The sequence below is a fragment of the Arachis hypogaea genome, chromosome 15, assembly GCF_003086295.3.
Source record: "Arachis hypogaea cultivar Tifrunner chromosome 15, arahy.Tifrunner.gnm2.J5K5, whole genome shotgun sequence".
NCBI lineage: Eukaryota > Viridiplantae > Streptophyta > Magnoliopsida > Fabales > Fabaceae > Arachis > Arachis hypogaea.
Window position 1 is genome coordinate 1470488 of NC_092050.1, and position 8216 is coordinate 1478703.

The window sequence follows — 8216 nt, forward strand, 5'->3', positions numbered from 1 at the left end:
AGCACTTGATCAGATGCTCAAGGATTTTATGTTAGTTACCGATCAACATAAGACATATCAACCATTTAGTGGTAAAGTTGTTGTTCTAGGAGGTGATTTTAGACAGATCCTTTCAATGATTCCGAAAAGGAGTAAACACAATATATTATAATCAGCTATTAACTCATTCCATATGTGGTCGTTCTATAAGGTTTTGAAGCTGCAAACGAACATGAGGCTTCTAATGTCCTCTTCAGATCAACATGAAGGTAAAATGAAGAGATTTGTTAATTGGATATTTGATGTTGGAAATGAAAATATTAGTTTTGTTGTTGGTGATGAGTCACAAGTTGAAATTTCAGATGATTACAATTACTGATGATCCTCTCTCTCATTTAGTAGACTTTGCATATCCAAATTTGTTGCAAAATATGTCATATTACAGGTATTTTTGGAGTAGAGTAATTCTTGCACCCACGCTTGAGAGTGTCGAAAAGGTAAATGATGACTTGACAATCTTTCCATGAATGGAAAAGGAATATCTAAGTTCTGACACAACATATCAAGCTGATGAGAATGAAGATGTACAATAAGAGTGGTTCACACTAGAATTCCTAAATGACATCAAATGTTCGAGACTACCTAATTACAAGTTGACTTTGAAGGCAAGAGTCGCTGTAATACTGCTGCGAAACATAGACCAGACTTCAGGTTTACGCAATGGGATAAGGTTAATAATTAACGAACTTGGAAACAACGTAATTGGAGTGATGGTAGTGACCTGTAGAAATATTTGAGACAAAGTTTACATTTTAAGAATGAACTTGATCTCTTCATATTCAGGATTGCCATTTAATTTTCAACAGAGACAATTTTCATTAACAGTATGCTTTGCAATGACCATTAACAAGAGTCAGGGTCAAACATTATCACATGTAGGATTTTACTTACCAAAATTAGTGTTCACTCATGGACAATTTTATGTTGCTTTGTCAAGATAGAGTTAAGAGTCGCAGTGGCCTCAAAGTTCTAATTCTGGACGATCCAAAGTCATCAACAACAAATGTCGTGTTTAAAGAAGTTTTTAATAATATTTAGGTGAGAAAAATATTATTTTCATTTTAATAACATGTTATGATTTATACTTTTGGACAAATATTTACTGTAGATATAACTAATTTATATAATTCTGCTTTCAGATTTGAGATGAAATGCTTAATAGAAAGTACAACATCATATGCCAATTGCTTTTCTAATGATGTTAGTAAGATACTAGGTTGTCAATAAATTTTTATTAGTCTTTTGATATAAAGTTTAGTATAAAATTGACATGTTACTATTACAGTTATATATATTCTTATTTTTTCATGTCTCCTTCCTTATGATTCAAGAATATTATACTTCAAACTGTTCCATTTGTATTTTACTTTGAATAAAGATAAAACAGTATATTCAGTACATTTATTATATAATGACGATGATGTGTTATACTAAACTCGAGAAATTTATGATTATAAAATATTATTTTTTATTTACCATATCAAATTTAAATGTAAGCCCGTGCATCACAAGGGTTTAACACTAATAAAGATAGTATCTGCTTTAATTCTAATTCAATTCTAAATCAAAAGTAATTGTAACTTATTCAATTTAGTATTTATAACAATAAATAAAATCATCGCTGTATAAGTAATTTAATTTGAAATAGCATAACTTGTTATTGTAATTAATATATGTATTGCCCACAAACAAATTTAAAAATTAAAAAAAATTTCAACAATCTCCACTTAGGCTATACATATATTCTTTCCTAAGATAATCATATCTTATAAACTTTTATGCACGCATCTAAATGCTATTTCCCTTATTATTTAAAAGGGTAAGTATTGTTTTAGTCCCTAAAATTTAGGGTCAAAATCAAATTCGTCCACAATGTTATTTTGGATTTAAAATCGTCCCCAACGTTTTATTTGATATTAAAATCGTCATTTTAACTTTTTACGGACAAAAATACCCTTCATCACTATTACCTTTACCACCACCACCACCTCCTTTACTCCCACCAAATACTAATAATCAGATTCAAGAACACCAATAATAACACATTATTCAAATTCAGAAACTAACATCAAATTAAACAACAAAATTAACACACAACAACAATGAAATCAGAAAAATAATAAATCAAACTCAGAATCAAAAGCAAAATCAGAAGCAAAACAAAAACAAAGCAGAAACAAAACAGAAGCAAAAGCAGACACAGGCGCAGATGCAGAAGTAGAATCCGGAGGAGAAACAGAAGCCGAAGCAGAAGCAGAGGCCGAATCAGTGAGGACACGAAGTGGCGGCGAGGTCAGTAGCAGCAGCGGCAGTGGCGGAACGCGACTCCCTAGCTCGTGTCTCCTCTCTCCCTCGCGAGCTTTCTCTCCCTCTGGTTTTAATTTCCAACGGCGACGGCAGTTCCAAGTTTCGCCGGCACCGTCCCCCTTCCCTCACTTCTTCTTTCCCCTAATGTTCCCCTCCCGCTCCTTTCCCTTTTTCCTTTCTCTTCCGCGGCATTCTTTCTTTCTTTTTCTAATTTTATAAATTTTTTACTAGAGTAAGGATAATTTAGTAATGAAATTAAAAATTTTGTTAAAAATGACGATTTTAATACTAAATAAAATGTTTGGAACGATTTTAAATAAAAAATAACGTTGGGAACAAATTTTATTTTGACCCTAAACCTTAGAGACCAAAACAATATTTATTCCTTATTTTAACAATATGGTCCGTCTCATATATTAGTTATGGAATTACCACAACTTTTATCACATTAGTGTCGCGACAAAACCACAATGATCACCATACTAATATACTCAACGATATATATCAAATTTGGATGAGAAATTCAGAAATTACATGCGAAAATGATCTCATGCGTGCCTGTTTTTAACTGGTCCAACTTTAATAAACTTTATAAGATTATGAGTTAGAGTAAGAACAAAACTAAATATTTTATTCTACAGAAATATCTATATTCGTAAATTTTTCTAAATCATATGAGCATCCAAATGCACACTCCCATTGAAACAATATATCATAAAATGATGTGACATGCATATGAATAGTATCCATATGAAAGACCTTGGGTGTTTGTTTCTTATAAACCAAATATACATGTATTCATGAAGTTTGCGCTAATTTGTTTATTAGACACTTAAACACTCGTAACTCTCTTGTTTAACAAACATTTAAAATATTATACTACTAATATATTGTTACAAAATAACTCAAGTGGTCTTTTAAATTTATTTTTTATCATTTGTGACAAATATTCGTAATCATCAAAATGAATGCCTTCAAAAGGTGTTATATATTCAATTACTTTAGTAGAAAGAATAATAAATATATTTTTAACACCGTTCCAAAGAACTCTTTCAATGAACATATGAATATACATGTAATTGATTAAAATTGTCTTGACATTCAACAAAGTCATAATATGAAAGAGAAGTTAATTTGACGAAATATAAATTCTAAAAATTGATAATAAATTCTGTCAAATAATAAATTTATTTTTGGATAAATTTAATATTCACATGAAAACAAATAAATATTACATATTTATTACCACAAATATGTATTAAATTTGATTAAATACAGAACTTCTTTTAGACCGATATATACTCTCATTAATTATCAACACAAATTTATTTAATATGGTTTACGAAATATTTTCAATAAAATTCTGTCAAACAATAAACTTATTTTTAAATTGACTTATTATTCGTATGAAAATTTATGAATTATACTTATTTATTATCACATATCAATTGGCCAAACACTAATTTCTTTAGGACTGAGACACATCTCATCCTCTTGAGAATCAACCCTACTTCTTAGTTTGCATTTAATCACAACTCTCTAATTAGATTTAGTCTTTTCGAAATATTACATGTGATACATTTCTCGTATATCTTGTGCTAGGGTAAAAAGATCATATCTATCATATATGCTAGAATTTATTATTTTATTTTTATTAAGTGTTAAATTTTTTAAAAAAAATTGACCAGATTTTTCCTATAATTAAGACACTTCAATTTCTCATCACATGTCAACCCAACAAACATGAAGGATCTCTACATTTTCACACAGAATTATGTCGCCTCTTTCATCCTACAATTGTATTTTAAGAGTTGGAGTCTCTATCTTAAACATGCTATTATTTACAAATTAGATATTTTTAATTTATAAAATTAAATTTAATAATAATAATAATAATAATAATAATAATAATAATAATAATAATAAATAATTCATTAAAATAAGTACAACCTAATATTTTCAAAAATTTTAAAACATTACTTTAATTTTAGTGTCAAAAACTCAAAATTGTATAACCAAAATAGTTAGCATAAAATCCACTTAATATATTAGTGACTAATTTTAATATACAAATAACATTTTTCATTTTAGTTGAGCCATACTATGCCTGATAAATTGGCATAGCATTAATATGACCTGAATAGAAGTGGTAAATTAAAAAAAGTCTTAAATATATTTTTAATAAAAAATTAAAATATTTTTTAGAAAAGTTGGAATTAACCAGAAAAATCAAAGGGCTAATTTTCATTTAGGAAAGAATAAAGGGCACTGCCCCAGAAGAAATCATCATGGAGATATTAATAACTGATGCATAAAAGGAAGAAAAAGAAAAAAAATGGCTTTGGGTTTGAAAGTACTGATTGTTGGGTGTGTGTGTGAGCATGTGGGTGTAAAAAAGAAGGGTTTGATGAAAAGAAACAAAAGGAGATGGTGTTAAAATTTAGGAGAAAATATTAAAAAAGAAAAGAAATTAAAAGAAAAGAAAAGAGAAGTACTGCTTTAATTAGCTTTTGATTTCTTTCAACTTTATTTGCTTTCTTTTTTATTTTGCACGAATGCATGGAGCTGAGTCTCTTCCATGTTCAGAATCAGATAAATCCAGTGGGAGTGGGACACTAATTTTCCCAGCAATAGAATACAAAAAGATATCACGTTGTACCAATTCAATTAAACTATAAGAATATAATTGATCCATAACATTTTTACTTTATTTATGTTTTACATTCCTACTAGTTTGTTTGGTCAAATAGAATAGAATGTTTGGTGTAAAATAACATAACATCAATTTATTTGAAGAAACACCTACATATTTGATTATTTACTTTCATAACTATTACTATTTCCCCAACAAAAGCAACAGAGTAAAGTATTGTTTTGGTCTCCAACATTTAGGATAAGTCTCAAAGTCATTCATAACGTTTTAATTGTTCTATTTAAATCCGTAACGTTTCAAAATTGACTCAATGTTGTCCTGTCATTAAAGATCCGTTAACAGAATCAACGGCGGGACAAAATTGAAACGATTTTGAAATGTTAGAGACTTAAATAAGACGAAAACATTGAGGACAAAAATGATACATAGAAATAAATTTTAGTTTTATCCTTTAATAATATCAATTTTTTACTGTACATAATATTTAATTATTTTTTAATCACATCTAAGTAAATTATACATAATCACATTATTTTCATTCTAAATAAATTTATTTTTTAATAATTTTATACTTAAAGTTATAAGTTATAAGTTAATATAATAATATAAAAAATTTATTTAGAATGAAAGTAATGTGATTAAGTGTAATTTACTTAGATGTGATTAAAAAATAATTGAATATTATGTACAGTAAAAAATTGATATTATTAAAGGATAAAACTAAAATTTATTTTTATATATCGTTTTTGTCCCCAACGTTCTCGTCCTATTTAAGTTCCTAATATTTTAAAATCGTCTTAATTTTGTCCTGCCATCAATTTTGTTAACAGATCCCTAATGACAGGACAACATTGAGTCAATTTTAAAATATTAGGAACTTAAATAAGATGATTGAAACGTTATAAATAACTTTAACACTTATTTCAAATATTAGAAACAAAACGATACTATAGAGTCGATGAGATGAAACAATTTATAAGGCCTAGAAACTTATGTATCACTAATATAGACACATTTGGATCGAGATTTAGCGACGGTTAGGATATCACTAAAATGGAAGAGATTTATTTTATTTTATTAGGAAAAAAAAAACGTTATCGATGGCTTGCAAACGTTGACGTCATGTTCTCACGTGAATTATTGTCAACGTGTTGGGATTACACCTTCGGTAAAATTTTATCCTAAAAATGAATGAAAAATTATTTATTTAATTTTATCAACGATTAAAGTGTTAGTAAATTTAATTTATTTTAAAAAAATTAATATTATCAATGCTTATTTACCTACGGTTCAGGAATTGCTATTATTAATTAATTTTACTGATAATTTTATACTGTCAGTAATATTTGTCAAAAATTGTTAGCAATTTTTATTCCACATATATTTATCGACGGTTTGATGGTAGTTATAAAACTGTCGGTAAAAATTAAGCTTCTTATAGTGGCACAATCTAAGTATTCTTCTACTATTTTAGCCATTGTTGCTGCCTCAACTCATACTTTTTCTGAACACTAGAACTGTGTAATTGGAAAAAAAAATAAACAATTTTTATTTAAATAAATAAATTATAGTTTACTTCTTTTTTTTATGTGAAAATTCAAACATATGATTCATCATATAAAAAATATCAGTTAACTAATTATAGGAAAATAAGAATCTTATTAGTAAACGTCAGCCTAAATTTGGAAATTAAACAGCACATATGTTCTTGTTACAAAGTAGAAAGATTAGCATGAATGAGTTTTAAAAATTAAAAATTGGGAAAATTTAGAGTTTATAATCTCTTAGGTTTTTTGTTTTATTTTTTCCTCTCTGTTCTTTGAGTGATTTCTAAACTATTAGATTTGACAATAATATATTCAATTCTTCCAATATTCTCCAATAACTAGGTGATAAATTACCAGCTTATCTTATATAAAATTTGGGATATCATTCTAATAAAAATGTTACGTGCACACTAAAAATTAATAATTAAATTAAGGCTATAACTCATGTGCAGTCGACTTCACGTGATGTTGATATCTGAGAGTCGTTAGATGATTTGACTGATTTGACTAAATTTCCATCTAACGACTCTGAGGTATCAACTTCACGTGAAGTCGATTTCACCTGAATTTTCACCTTAAATTAATTATTATGTATTTGTGTATAAATAAATATATTATATAATTTATTTTTAATATATATTTTAATATATATTTTATAAAAATAATTAATTTAGTGATTATTTTTGTATATACACGTAATATGATTAATCTAATGTATACCATCATTCCTCTAACTGCCTTGCAAATTCTATGTCTTAAATTAACTACTTTACCCTTATAATTAATAAAGATACAGATGTGGCAAATAAAAATTTGGTAACTATAGTATTTATTTCCATGTGGTAAAGTTTTTACTATATATGCACATGTAGATGTGGGGATATATAGTAGCTTAATTGTAGCACTTCATCTCATCAATGTCTTTTCTTTAATTCGGCAATCATAATAATACCTCTCCAATATTGAAAGTGCATGCATGGGAACAATTCACAAAGCTGATTTTATTTAGTATCATGGAAGTAATAATAATGTGACATGCAAGTACGTACTTTAACTTTTTGGAGCTTTATTTAGCCTTATTATTTTGTTTCCACTCATATCCCCAACTTGGGGGTATTATTTATTCTAGTGATGTTCATCATGAGAATAAAAGATTAGTAATAATAATAATAATATAAGATTTTAAATATATGGTAGTGTAAAGCCTGTCCTTGAAAGCATGTTTTTTTTCTTGTTAGGGAACAAAGGCTAATGAGTATATATAAAGGATGCTTATCATGATATATATAGATTTGACTAAAGCCAGTTCAAGAAATCTTACTCAGCCTTCTTTTTTTCTCTATTAAGCATAATAGGGATTTTTAAAGTACCAATGAATCAATTATCACACTATAATTTGCACTTTAATTATTAGATTCCAAGCTCTAATTTCTACATGCTAGCTAGTCCCACCGTTCATCATGATTTAAGGTAGGGTTATCCAGCTAGTCTAGTCCATTTAGGTCCGGTCTGTTAAGTTTGTGAGTTAAATAGATTGGTCCGTTTAAGTTCATTTTATTCGCAGATCATAATTTTTTAGTCTGGATCGTTTATGGTTAGTTTGATGGGTTAAACGAGTCAATCCGTTTATTCTTTTATTTTATTTTTTAAAAAATAATTTAACAAAAATA